Source organism: Stegastes partitus, unplaced genomic scaffold, assembly GCF_000690725.1.
Source record: "Stegastes partitus isolate 25-593 unplaced genomic scaffold, Stegastes_partitus-1.0.2 Scaffold717, whole genome shotgun sequence".
Classification (NCBI taxonomy): domain Eukaryota; kingdom Metazoa; phylum Chordata; class Actinopteri; family Pomacentridae; genus Stegastes; species Stegastes partitus.
This window is the reverse complement of record NW_007578448.1, coordinates 103,794-118,853: the sequence shown is the minus strand read 5'-3', so window position 1 is coordinate 118,853 and position 15,060 is coordinate 103,794. Positions and strand designations below refer to the sequence as shown.

At 41.1% G+C, this 15,060-nt stretch overlaps 1 long non-coding RNA gene across 1 annotated transcript; it reads right to left on the bottom strand.

Annotated features, from left to right (window-relative positions):
* Positions 1–6,519: 6,519 nt before the first annotated feature.
* On the bottom strand, positions 6,520–13,485 carry LOC103364089 (uncharacterized). Its single transcript, XR_520526.1, has 3 exons — positions 13,298–13,485; positions 9,050–9,099; positions 6,520–8,054 (listed from the first exon to the last, which is right to left on the bottom strand). It is a non-coding gene; the product is annotated as an uncharacterized LOC103364089 (long non-coding RNA).
* Positions 13,486–15,060: the final 1,575 nt, after the last annotated feature.

The following is a 15,060-nucleotide window of genomic DNA, read 5'->3' as shown; positions in this document are numbered from 1 at the left end:
AACAGTTTTTGGATGTCATGGGTTCGACTCCTGCACACGACCTTTTGCTGCAGGTCTCACCCCTTTCCTGTTTATCTCTACTGCTCTAAATAAAGGCAAAATCCCCCAAAAGTATATTTTAAAAAAAGACAAAGGTGTTTTAAAAGCGGCCTTTGTGGGCTGAAGGGTTTTTATAGAAAACCTGAGCAACAAACAGCTCCTTTATAGTAAACACATTGCTGTTTGTAGTTATTTTATCATGAAAATATAATTAAACGTAGTTATTTTATCAAGAAAATGTAATTTAATGTAGTTGTGTTACTCACCGAGGCTGATGTTTGGGATTTTTTAGGTCTGATCAACACAAACAGAGCATGTAACATGATGTTTCACGCCTCTTTTTTCTACTGTTACTGTGTTTGTAAGTTCAGTTTTTTTGCAGGACAAATGACAGGCCTGTCGTGTGCCTCCATGGAGACCATCTCCAGCTGCAGTAATAATGATGTGACCTGTGAAACTAATGATGATTATGATGTAATTCTTGCGAGAAGCTCTGATTTCTGCCCGTAATTGCCTTCAGTCTGTTCCTCCGGCACTGTTTGTGTGCCTCCGTCCTCGGCTCAGCGTCCTGCGGAGCCTCCGTCTAATCCGAGGAAGAGCCACTCAGCCTGAGCCTCCTTCTTATCGGGAGCTGAGGCTCATCCTGTTGGGGAATATTTCAAGTTGACGATGCATCACAAGCTTAAAGAACACACACACAGAGTTGTTTGATCCTTGTAGATGTAGGACAAAGGGAAGGGAGGAGGGAGGACGAAGATCCAAAGACTCCTGCACGCTAACGAACCTGCAAACATGCATTTATTTGTGACGTTTCTGTGCTCGAACTTCATCAGGTAAATAACAGAGAGGCTGTAGCTACCAAACACATCCACATGTATTATAGGAAGGCAGGAACCCCAAATTTAATTCTACTTAGTTGCAATTTTCAATCAGAAAACATTCTTTATAGTCGCAGTCATTATTGTATCTCTAAACTGTTCACATTAAATGGGTAAAATGCTATAATGTGAGCATTTAAAACCCACAAAACTCAACCCAAAAACCTAAAACATCTCCCAAATCCTGCAGGAACCACATGGAGCTGAGACACATTTGCATGACGTGAAAAAGAGCATTAACACACTGCAGTATTCCACCTAAAGACAAAGCAGTTCTTGTATTTTCCAGAGGACGTGTACTCGTATTTATCACCTTGTGCTGCATGCTAAGTCCATAGCGGACTCTGCAGCCCATGATTTACATCCCACGCCAACACTGTAGCGTAAAAAACATGCAGGTGTGTGTAGGATGTGTGCAGCGTAATCAGATTACATGTCAGAAAATTTGGCCTCAGCTGTTCCACACTTCAGGTCATGTACACACAGATGTAGTTCAGTCAATTCTAATCAAGTTTCAGCTTCTTTTTGTTTTGAGTGAAGATGGACAAGAGACAACATAAATGACAGGCAACAAGCCTGAAGATGTTGCAGTTAGATGCTATTAGCTTAGCAACACTGTCAGAAAAACTCAGAATATGTGCAATAACAATGTTTTTTAAATGCATAACTTTTTCTGTCTATGCATGCTAAGTATGATATGATTTAGCCTGAGGAATCTGATTTCTATGGTTAGTACAGCACCTGGTTGTGGCTGTAGTTAACAAACGTGCAGATGTGCTACACGCCCGTCCACCACCCCGACCTCCACGTGTTCATCTCTACGAAGAGGCCACATCATCTCCTGCACTGGCACAGAGAAGGAATCTGAAACCTGAGGTGTGGAATCGTTGCAAATAGACTGAATTTTAAGAGACATGAACACATATTGCAGCAATAATACAAAAAGCATCAACACCAGTAGAAGTTTGGGAAGAAGTCGGCTAATTTTGAACGACTTTTCACTACATCGTCTTTCTAGATTACTATTTTTTGTGGCTTCAAACAATCGTTCCACAACTTCTGTCTTTGCTCCGTTTGGGCAAAAGTTTGAATTCCAGCCGCTACTGAAGAATTTTGCTTCTTGAATCCGAACCAGAACTCATTTTGGGGCTTTTGTGGAAATCACTGGTGCTCTGATTTGACTCAAATCTGGACCTTAATTGTCAGGAGAGCTGCCAGACTTGTTGTGGTTCATCCTGAGGACCAGATGCGCCGATTATCATCATCTCATTACATGTTTGATCTTGAGTGTCATGCTGCGAACCAAAAAACAAAAAAACAAAACAGGATGAAACCATAAATTATAAGTCTACATCCATCACAGTGTTAATTTTATTTCCGTTAATTATTCCGCCTCTTGTTCATTTCATGCATCAGGAGTTGCTTTTTACAGAACGGTCGACCTCTAATTTTATAAAATGTGTAATTTCTTCCCACACACGCCGAGAACCTGTGACGCCACGCCGGCTCTCGGGCCGATAAAGGCGGTTTCTGTACTCATTAGCGGCGATGTTTGTCTGCCACATGCCTCGGCTAATCCCTACAAAGTGCAGAGTAGTTGAGAGCTGAGTCATCGAGGATTTAGCCGGCGTGCGCGCACACACTCTCCGGATTCACACAAAGCCAAAAGCCCTGAGAATCCTGTGGGTTTCAACAGAAAAGTGACTCAGACGGATCACACAGGTTTTCTTCTCCCGGTGCCCACTCGCCGCTTCACATCTTTACATGTTTTCGGCGGCTCCTCTGCTTTCCCACCGTTCAGACGGATGAATAATTTGCTTTTCAGACGTGAGTTCTAATGTTTTTTTTTTTGGTTTGTTTCACCAGAAAGGAAGCAGGACAACAGATAAATCGGAGCTTTTTGTTTTTCTCTGTTTGTGGTCGTTGATTGGACGAATGTCACGGCGGCTTCAAGGCAGCGATTCAGCAAAGACACATAAGGAGCTTCCTCGTGAAGGCTCGGCTGACGCTTGAGTTTTCTCAGCTTGCAGTTATAATTCTCTTCTTATGGCCTGACAGCCCTCATGGGTTTTAGGAACTCCAGAGAAAATGCTCTGGAGCTTTTATTTACAGACTGAAAAGAATGAAAACGTGGCGTAAATTAAGTTTATGTAAATATTTAGACATCGTTTTCACCAAGACGATGGGTTTGAAATGGACCAATCAAGACGTGCTTCAAGGGCAGACGTTCAATTTTAGGAATTTTATTTAAAAAATAACACAGTTCACACCAGATTGTTTTTAAAAAAATCTTCCTTTACACAAACCCGCATCAACACGTCGTTAAGAGCTGCTATGAGCAACCTATAGGGGGCAGTGTAACGAGAGCCAATCAGAATATCAGAATCCTGGAAAAACTCAACAACGAATGGCACGAATTACTTCCTGTTGCTTCAACAATAATGGCACAAGGGTCGTTTGTTTGGACCGACAGAGAAGTGGAGCTGCTCCTAGATGTGGTGTTAGAGGACAAAACGAGTAAAATATTTGAAAATATTGACTGTAAACGGGCTGCAGGGTGGCGCAGTTGGTTAGCACCTCGCAGCAAGAAGGTCGCCGGTTCACGTCCACTACGTGGAATCTCCATGTTCTCCCCGTGCAGCGTGGGTTCTCTCCGGGTTCTCCGGCTTCCTCCCACAGTCCAGAAACATGTTGAGGTTAACTGGTGATTGTAAATTGTCCGTAGGTGTGAATGTGAGTGTGCTTGGTTGTCTGTCTCTAAGTGTAGCCCTGTGATAGACTGGTTACCTGTCCAGGTGAACCTGCCTTCACCCTGAGTCGGCTGGGATAGACTCCAGCCCCCCATGACCCTGGTGAGGATTAAGGTGTATAGATGATGGATGGATGGATGGATATTGACTGTAAACATGTCAGTCCAAGTGCATGGACGTAGCCAAACTGTCAACATGAGTCACACATATGACGCTTTTGTCGCTCACTGTGACGTCAAACTCCGTCTCCTCCCGTCTACATGCAAACATAAAGACAGAGTTTTTCCAAATCTCCACTTTGAGTTTTCAGACGTGCTCGTTCTCGGTGAAATATGAGCGTTTGTGCTACGTGTACACGGGGCTTTAATCTGAGGGTGTTTACATCCAGATCAGGGGAACGGTGCAGGAGTTACAACAGATTTGATATCCAAAAGTAATCGGACAGCTGGCTGCTCAGCTGTTCCACGTTCAGGTGTGTGTAACTCCCTCAATATTTCATCTACAAGGAGCCGATAAAAGGTCTGGGGTTCATTTCATGTTGGGAATCTGGTTCAGTCGACTCTCAGAATGTAATCCAAAGAGCCGTCGCTAGCAGTGAAGCAAACCGTCATTAGGCTGACAAATAGAAACACCAGAGAGATAGCAAGAGCATTAACAACTGAAGGGAACATACAGACTGATTTATGATTAGTTTGTCCAATTACTTATGGTCCCTTAAACAAATGGAGGGCACATTTAAACTGTGTTGTAATTCCTACAACGTTTACCTGATTTAGATTAAAGCTGAACGTCTGCACTTAAAGCACGTCTTGATTGTTTCATTTCAAATCCGTTGTGGAGGTGAACCGAGTGGGAATGAAGAAAACTGTGTCAGATATTTATGGACCTGACGGTTACATATACAGTCACAAACTACATCCACACTGAGCCAACTTAAGCAGTTATTGATGAATTTCTCTACTTTGCTGATCTAATTTTCCATCATTCTCCAATTTTCTGAACCCTAAATGAGTGCTGCTCTTATATTAGAGTCCAATATCCTCAGTTTAGATAAATGAAGAGCTCCACTGGTCCTCATGATCACCGTCTTTTCTTTCTACTGGTCACAATTCTGCTCATTTGTGTTTTTCTTGCACCAAAATCAGGTCAGATTTATAGTTTTTTCCAATACTTCCTCCATAATCAGCCTCATCTGAAGGCCTTTTGTGCTTTTAGTAAAAAAAAAAAACAAATTAGCAAATGCTAGGTTGCTAACATTCAACATGTGAGGATGCTAGCGTGCTAATATTAGCATTCTGCTCACAGCACCTGTGTCATCAAGCACAGAACATCCTGCAAACACGCCGCCTCTTACTTCTATTCTCCTTCTTTTTTCTTTGCTCCTCATCAAAACCTGATTAAGTTTGTTTATGTAGCTTCAAACTAGACGTCATGCAGCAAGAATAAAATCGTAACGAGGTGAAACAGGATTACAAACTATAAGATTAAAGCTCAAGACAAACTGAATAAAAGACTAAAAATTCAACCAAAGCCGTGAGAGTTGTGTTTTATTTCTCCATGAGCTGATCTGAGAGAAGCAGAAAGAAGCTCAATCATCTTATTTCTGACTCTTACGCTCGTTTGCTGCTCTTATTTGTCTTTTCATAAATTATTTTTTGACTCTGTGGCTCTGAAAGCGTCGCCATGTGGGATTTCTGCAGAGGCGTCCGCTGCCATCTTGGGAAGCGAGTTTTGGCAATCGTCTCTCGTTTCTTCCGGAGAGTATCTGCATGACATGAGGTAAAGACTGAAAATAGATCACACGGACCGGTTGAATAAATCTTAAACTACACAGGAGAGACTCCAGAGATGATCTGGTTGATTAAAGGCAGGAGGGATGGAGGTAGAAAAGGCCGACGGCTCAGTGTGAGAGATGTTTCTGGTTCTGCTGTGGAACCAGGTCTGATTTTATTTGGACGGTTTTTCCAACTACTTTTGCAAAAACTGAGTACTTGATGAATGACAGCAAACCTACAAGCGTGCTTTAATATTGCTTTTGCATCCTCCGTTCTTGAATGAATAACAAAGACCAGAGACTAAACCGTAAACTGGACGAAACCTGATGAATGTTCGACATGAATTATCAACAGAATCTTATCAGTCCTTCAGTTTGGGTTCATCTGAACCTCCACGAGTTCAGGATGGAGTTTATTCACTCAGCGTAGAAGAGTGGAGCGAACATCTGCCTCTGAATTACTGTCTTTGCTATACTGGGTGTTTGAACACACAAAACTGTATTTTGAATGTAAAGAATTGGCACATGTACATGCCACTTATACTGTTGTAAATATTGTCTGCTTTAAATACTGTAGCTGTACTGTAAATACCTCCTTTGCTTTAATATTTTACATTTTATACTTTATATTTATATACATATTTATCTTTCCTTTCACGTTATTTTATCTTACTTTATTTTTTTACTTGCGTATTGTTGCCAAAAAAAGGGATGCTACGACACTTCACTGCTGTAACACTGTCTTTTTAGTGTTGAGTCCACAGTGACAATGAAGAACTATTCTATTCTATTCTTTAAAAAAAAAGTTAAACAGACAAACGTTTGTTGTTGAATTAGTTTCTGAGATGCGGAGCCCCGGAAGGGACGTGGAGGAAGAAAAGAACACAGGGAGAGGGAAAATAATAGAGGTAACTTTTGCAAGATCTCACAAAACTTTCTCGGGATCTTGCAATAACTTTTTTGCGATCTCGCAAAACTACAGCTAACTCCAGTCCAGTAGGTGGCGGTAATGCACCTGAACGCTGGATGCCAACCGCCAAATCTATAGAAGAAGAAGAAGAAGAAGCAGAAGAAGGTTTTATTGTCATTTTCACGCTGCATTTTCATACACAAGAACAAAATGTCGTTTCTCAATCAGTGACTGCAGTGCAACATCACTAAACAGTATACATCATTAAATAAAACAGAAGAAGAAGAAAACTATCAGTAGATATACTTCTTGGTGTTTTTGGCAATATGGAGAAACGACAATGGATCACGAGAGTTTTATTGAGTTTTATTTTGAAATAAAATGTAAAGACATTCTAGCAGCGCTTAGGGAGAGACACAGTTTTCACAAAATGTCCAATAAGATTGATACAACTTTTACAAGATCCGAGAAAGTTGCTGTTTTCTTTCTTTCTTTCTTTCTTTATGTCCCTTCTGGGGTTCTGTACTGAGAAGCGATGACCTAAAACATGAAAAACCCAAAAAACTGATCTAATCCATTTGGAGCAACTTATTTTTTTTGGTCAATTTAAGAACCTTTATTCATACTTATGATAATTCAGCACAAAAATCCTCATAAATAATGTAGAAACACTCGTTGGACCAACTTAGTTTTACAAGGAATCAACTTCACTTTATGCTACAGACTCATGAAGCAGCCATGAATACGTCTGACTGAAGAGGAGACGCTAACTCCTGTAACTGATTGAACACAACACAAAAAGATCGATGCACACTGTTGTATTAATGCTGAGTCTGAACATGATGTTTTTGAGCTTCTTCAACTCCACACATTCAACTTTATTTGACATTTTTTCTTCTTCTAAGTCTCAACATCAGTGTATCTTGCATGCATTTTTAAAATTGTGTTTATTTTAAATGTGTGTTTTGCTGCAACACTCAGACTTTTTAGCACCAAGTCGGACACGTTGGAGCTTTCAGAAGATGCGACTTTCCCAGAGCAGAGGAGTGATTACAGTCGCTCTGGTGTGTCATGAGGCCGTCAGGTCAGTGAATGAAGACTCTTTAAGCGACTCCTCCTCGTCGCCCTCTGACCCTCCAGCCTCCACCGTCGGACTGTTTCCATCATGAGGCTGCTCTTCCTCCACTCGCTGCTCTAAGCGAGACGCTCCAGCAGCAGAACACACTGAAGCTCTGCTGCATCGCTCCGTCCTGCTGCTGCTTCCTTCGGCTCCGTCTGGATTCCTGTGAAATGAACCATCTCCGTCCTTTCTGTGGTGCAGCGGCCTCCTCTCAGCCTCGAGGACTTCGACACGCTCCTCCGGTTCGGTTCTTTGGGAAGCATTCAGCAGACGCTTGTGGTCCTCCGTCTGGACGCTGTTGGAGCCCTCACATCTCTGCAGCTAATCCGGGGAGCTGCTGCCTCCTTATTTCAGCCTTCACAAGTGTTCCTCGTCTCTCACATTCTTCCCTCAGACGGCAGCTTCTTCACTTCTTGATGCTCAGACTTTGCTCCATTTCAGCGGTTTTGGTTTGGGTTTGCTGATTCTTCTCCTCCTTTCTCACATCACATCCTATCAGACAAAACTGAGGGAAAAGAAAGGCCAAAAATACTAATCAGACGCTACAGAAGCTCTGAGCGGTGAGATCTTCCTGTCAGCTCACCTGCAGGTCGAACAAAAAGTACGTTTTAATCGTTTAATCACATTTAATTTCATTTACCAGCATTCAAACATCAGGATATGACTCTACGGGAAGACAGCATGTATGAATTCTTAATGATTTAAGCAAATATCTAGCAACTAGCTGATTTTATAATAGATTATTATTATTATATTATTTGTGACTTTTTCTCTTTTGAAGCAAAGTTTCTCCTCACGTCTCTGACTCCAAACCCCTCCTGACTGTCGTGGAGCTTCACCGACCCTCCGACACCCGGCGGCCAGCGTCTGGACCCGCCCTGTGGAGGCAAGACGAGCTCCACCTGTTGCTGTTTGCACCCTCGTCACCACGTCTGTCCACGGGCAGGACGGACGGGTAATTAAAGTGCAGAAATCTCCTGAAATCCTCCTGCTTCACGTCAAACTCCACTCTTTTGCTCAACCTTCTAACATCTAAATCAAGTTTAAGAAGTCTGAACAGGAAGTGAAGCGATATTTGGGCTTATTTTATGGCTGCAAATGTGCCATTTTTATTTATTTTTACTGGGTTTAATAAAGTATTGCAGCCTTTCTCATTTCTGAAGTCACATTTATTAGATTTCTTTTTGTAATTTTAAAGGAAAACAACAAAAAGAAGCAGTGCTGGAGAATAAAACACACAAGGAAGCAAAAACACAATCTAAAGTCTTGTGTGTGAATTTTAAATGATCATTTATTTGCTGCTCTGCTTCAGTTTTGCATCTATTTCGTCACACAGGTTGATTTTCCAGCTTGATTGTTGCAGCTTTGCATTAAAAAGTTGTTTGTTTACTGGCTGCACATCTGTTCTTTTGTCTATGAAACTATTTTTGCACTTTTTCATGTATTTACAAAAGCGATCCAGATGTGAGGAGGACCAACATCTCCTAAAACATCTGACGTCTTCATGCTTCTTCTACAGATTTGACTTTTCTTCAGTCACAGGATTAAATAATTTAAAACTAAATCAGAGACACTCACTCACAGCACCTGAGGCTTCGGTCCTCCCGTCACGTCGCAGCCTCTCGGTCCTGAAACATCAACACGAGGAGCAACGTAAACACAAAAGATATGAATCTGTCATAACAGCGTTTAGTAAATGAGCGACGGGCCTCCGTCTGCTGCTGGGTGGTCGTCAGGGCAGCACGGAGGTGACGGGAAGTGAAGAGAGGAGACCTTTTCCATCCCAGCAGTGACCGGGCGGAGCAGCCTGATGCTGCAGCGATAAAGTGAATCAATCTGTTTGTTTTCACAGAAATAAACTCAAACAGAGAGTTCAGGTGCAAAAAGAGAACCTTCAGCTGAATTATATAATTTTAGCAGATTTAAACTCAGGAAAACTTTAATTTTATGTCCACAGATTGTGAAAGAACAAACTAACATTTGTGAAAATACTGATTTTTGAGTTGGCATTATGTACAGACAGTTTTTTTTTATACAACCAACATGTGAACTGAACCTTTTTTAAAAAAAAAAGATGTTATCTATATTTTATCCAAACAAGGGAAATCTGAAAAATAACTGATTAGAAAAATTAATTTGCAAAATAATTAATAATTGCAAAATTATGTAAAATAACTTTTATTTTATGTATTTATGTATTTATTTTTACATTAAAACGTGATGGACTACAGGGACGTTCAAAAGCTATAAAAACTGGTAAAATAATAGAAAATATCTGTAATATATATATATATATTTTAGCAGATTGAATCACAGTAAAACTGTAATTTTGCAGTAATTTTAAGAACAATTTGTAAAAATACACATTTTTGATGTGGACATTATGCAAAGACAGTTTTTGTTGTTTTTTTTTTTTTTACAGTCAACATGTGAAATTAGATTTTTTTAAATGTAATTTTAATAAATTTTTTCTACAACCAATCAAAACAGGGAAACTCTGTAAAATAACAGTTAATATCTTTTAAACCTCAAATTTCAAAATTGCAAATATATGTAAAATAAAAGTGTTTATTTATATAAATTTATTGTTATTGTTATTATTATTACTTAGATTACAAAAAAGCTGTAAAAACTGAAACAAAAATCTCAGAAAAAGAGCTTTTTATAGTGTTTTAATTGGCTTGTTTGGCTTAAGTTGTCATTTGCTGGCTTTTAAATCTAAATTATATCAAACAAATATCCTAATGACACACCTGGTGACTCAGACTGGGACATCAATGATCTGCAGCATGACGTGTTTTATCATAGAAATAATATATTTTGGCAGTTTTCTACCTTTAAAACCAGTTAGTGTTGAACTTCAGCTGAGTTTGCTGAAACATAAACGTGACTTAGAGACAGTGGAGCTCTGATGACTGGATGTGAAGATGTGGTGAAGGAAATAAATACACACACATGAGGGAAATAAAGCCTCAACTGATCGTGTAAACCTGCTGAACATGAACACAAACTCATCTCAGACTCCAAACATCTTTCTAACATCCGGCTCTGCTCCACCTGGACCAGCGTTTCTGGAGCAGCTCCATGTGAAGCTGCTGCCAGCTCCTGCAGAGCCTCCTCCTCCTCCTCCTCCTCCCCCTCCTCCTCCTCCTCCTGGACGGGCGGAGGCCGCGGGGTTCTGGGATAGTTAACAGGCAGCGGACAGAAATAACCTCTTGGGTTGGGCTGTGCTGCGTTCCATGACCGCTGACGACACCAAATAGTCGACACAGCGGGGAGCGGCATGCTGGAGATACCTCAGAGGAAGTGTGTGTGCTGCAGGCTTAGCTGGACCTGTGAGGAGCAGGGCCACTGTTCTGGATGGTTCTGTGCCTCTAAAAGGGGTTTAAATCAAATGGTTTTGGTTAGACGACACCAGAGAGGGGTTGTAGTCGTGTTCAGAAGTAAAACAGCAGCTGGAGGGAGAATGAAGGAGGATGTGGTGAATCAGTGAGCTTAAAGCCTGATCAGACACCAGATGATTAGAAAGTGATCTGGAATATTATCCGACAGGATTCTGAGGTTTGTCACGAAGACAATGAGCAGATTTTCTGTCTCGCAGTCGCTCATTCACATACAAATGAGTCCGCTGGAGTAAGCTGGCAGACTGTCAATAATCATCCAGGTTCTGGTGCTGTGAGTCTCCTCTGATGGAATAAATCAGCTCAGCTGCTAATTTAAAAAAAATTTGCAATAAGAGCAGGTTGTAGTGGAAACGACGGCAGCAGAGGAGCTATAAAAACCCACAGATAGACCAGGGAACGCTGTCAGGTTAAATAAACTGTAAAAACTGTGACAAATATCTGTAAAACAATCAGATTTCTAACAGATTTAAACTGATTTTACTTTCACACATCGTAAAAGAACAAATAACTATTAAAAAAATGCAGATTTATGATTTTTTTTCAGTTGAAACTAACTGGGATTTGAAAAAAGATGTTTTCTGTATTTTTACAAAACGTGTAAAATAACAGGTAAAAATGTGATGTCTCTTCTTTCTTCCAAAAAATGTCAGAAATTTTTAAAATAACTACATTTTTTGCTGATTTAAATATTTTTTTAAAAATGCAATTTTTTTTGTAAAAGAATAAATTATAATCTGTAGAATCTACATTTTTGATATAAATATTTTTATTTTACTTTTTAAAAATTTTGGCTTGTTATCTAATTTATTTTTATTTTATTTTACATAAAAAAATTACATTTTTCTATGGTTTTCATGTTTATGTAATAATATCTTTAATTTAACCAAACAGGTTAAATCTGTAAAAATAACTGAATTGTTCCAAAATTACAGCTAAAACTGTTTTAACAAATTATTTTTACAGTTGGTTTTGTTGGCTTGTGAAGTTTAAGTTGCTGTTTTTCAAAAATCTAAGATAAATGATACAAATATCAGTAAACCTGCAGCATCATGACTCCACCTGCACGTCTCAGACACACACTGACATATAAATGATGTTGAACATGACGGTTGTTATGAAGCAGACAGTGAATTGTGATTCTTCTGTGGGTTGACTTTTATCAAACATCCTGTGTGAGCCTGATGCAGTCAGCAGAGACCGACACACCCATAAACAGCCAGAGCTCTGACCACAGCTCTGGCCTGAAAATCAGAGTTTGTTTCCTCAAAGCTCTGCTCTGGACTGTGATCCAGTTCAAATAAAGATGAATTACAGGCAGTAAAACAGGATTTATTACTGTTTCCCTGTTCTGTTGTTCCACTCACACACCTGAGCGACACTTTCTGATGATTTTCTGATGATTTTTTCCTTTTCAGGCTAAATTTAGATCCAACCTCTGCTCTGGTTTTCCTGGAATAAAACATAGAAGTCTAATTTCCACTTTTTTTTTTTTTTTCTTAAGAGCATCTAACAGAGACACAGGAGCAGAACTCCAACATTGTGCGGCTACAAACCAACACTGCGCACAAGCGTCAGAAATCTGCTACTGCAGCCGGACAGGAGCCGAACAACGTCCCGGTGGAGGAGACAGGAGGGAGGACGGAGGTCAATACTGACATGTTCATGGAGTCATAATTAAAGTCTAACAAGTTCTTTTGGGGAGAGGAGGATTCATTTTGTGCTAAACGTGTAACAGAATTAAAGTTTCTGCAGGAAAGTTTGTTTGTTTTTTGCTCCAAAGCTCCTAAATCTGGACTCAACACAGAAAAACGCACAAAATCTAAATTAGAAACCTTCCTGGAGAACTGTGGACAACTTTTAAAAATGAAACTAATGCTACACTTCGCGGTGTAATAAGAAATGTGCAGAATTTACGCTCTTCTTCGGTGCCTTTGCGCACGAACAGGGCGCGTCTGTGTGGAAACTCTAATTTGCGCGCAGAGCAGCGGGGCTCTAATCCAGACGGAGGCGCTGGAAGTGCGGACACAGCAAGTTGGAGAGTTAAGTGACCTCCTCATAGTCACACATGACTGGAAACAGTCCTCAGAGAATAATGACCTCACGAGGAATGCGATGGATTAAAGCAGAATGATGAGATCTGACCAGCAAGAGGTGCACTCCCCCCCAAACTGGTGCAACTTTGTGCGCAGCTGCAGGCCCCTTTAGACCAGAAGCTCCTTCTGGATCACACCCTGCAGGTCTAATAATAGTCCGCAACAGTTGGATGTGGTCAAGGTCAGCTGGGAGCTACAGGCTGCAGCAGCTTGAGTTGGTGCGTAAAACCGCGATCCACCAACTTGGAGACGGTTTTAAAAGAAAACCTTTAAAGAGTTTAGATAACAACATTTAAATCAGTGTGTGAGGGTTAATTATTTTTTCATACCTTAATTCCTGTGAAGCAGCCGCCCTGCTCTGGAGCTCTGCCTGGAAACTTTGCAGCCTCACCCAACACCAAGTCGCAGCTTTACGCACCGAGCGGGCAGCATCTCAGCGACCCGCGGCGGGGTTTTTAATCTACACGTCGTGCAGAATATAAGCCGACAAAACAGGGTTCGCTGGACCGTGCGCCGCCATGTCCGCCTCGCTGACCGGCCCCGTTAACGCTCCTCCTCCGCGCCGCTTTGACGGAGGCTTATAGGAATGTATGGAGGCAGAGACGCCCCAGCTGGAGGCCAGAGGGCAGAACTGCTGCTCCACTCACTGCTGAAGCACTTCATAGTGTCTGCTCATGAGAGTACAGGACGATCTGGGGTTTGGTTTCATGTGTCAGACATCAGTGTAACGTCCTGCAGGAAAACATGGAGCTAGTGTAGTTTCTGATTTTCTTCTCCAAGCTGCTGAAGAAGTCCAACAGACATCCAGACAAAACAAATCAAAGCCTGATTATGAGACATGAAAAAGGCTCCAACAGTCCCACTGTCAAACTGATCAAGGTGCAGAAAGATTCAAGTTTAAACCAGTGAAGGTGAAACAGATTTAAATACAGTTTGACTGGATCACAATCCTCCAAAACAATCAGAACTTTGGATCAACGTTTCTCTAAATCAGATGATTTCTGCCTGATTGTTTTTCAGCTTGAATCCAACGTGTTTTGGATGTTTGACAACCTGAGAAATACAAGTTTGAAGACTATTAAGACTGAATTTAGAAAATAATACAGAGGAGGGGATTTATTTAAAGTGTTTTAAATGTAAAAAAGGCTTTTTTTTCATGCATTGGGGTCAGTTTAAGCTATTACTGGAGTATTTTTAAGAATCTTTGCTCATTTATTTGATGAAAATCATTCAGTCTGATGCATATGAGGCCAAACAGGAACAGATGAGGGTAAATATTTGGTGATTTAAGCTCCTCTTTAGCATCACAGCACCCAGTAAAAGCCCCTGATCCTTCAGTTCAACACTTCATAAACAACAAGCAGATAAACAGGAGCATCAGAGACACAGGACCAGGCCGGCTCACGTCTGATTCAGAGTCCTTTATTGAGGGTTGTTTCTCTGTGAAGGGGAAGCATATGATGACACGGACACGACACCTGCTGGTGAACTCTCTGGACAGTTGCCATAACAACCACCTCTGCACTAATTAGTATTTTCCATCACTCCACACAGTGGAAAGTAAACGAGCTCGTCCTTTTATCGGCGAACTCCTTTAGTATTATGTTTATTCTTTAAAAACACCCTCTGAAGTCTTGAGAGTGGGTTTTCTTTGTTCCTTTTTGTTTACACTTGAGGCACAGCAGCTTCAAAATGTTAAAACCCAGCAGACGATCACTTCAGAAAACACGTTCCTCCCTGAGATGAGCTGGGAACTAGAACTCCCACTGAGGCTGAAGTTGTGATGCATTGTGGCTGAAGACAAAGTGAACGAATCCCTGAACCTGAAGCGGCGCCCCCTGCAGCTCCACGACAGAAACCACGCCGTCGAATGGATGAAAAGTTGAACGAACACGTGTGAGCTACAGTACGACTGATGATGGATTACCAGAACGGATGCAGAGTTTGTAACAGATCTGGTTTTCTCTGACTGGCTCGGCTGAACATGACTATCGGGTGAAATTTGGCACGAAAGCTGTGCAACAAGCTTTTAATGTAACAGGAAGTGAATTCCTCCCTGCTGAGAGGTCGTCTGGAGTTTGTGCAAAATGCA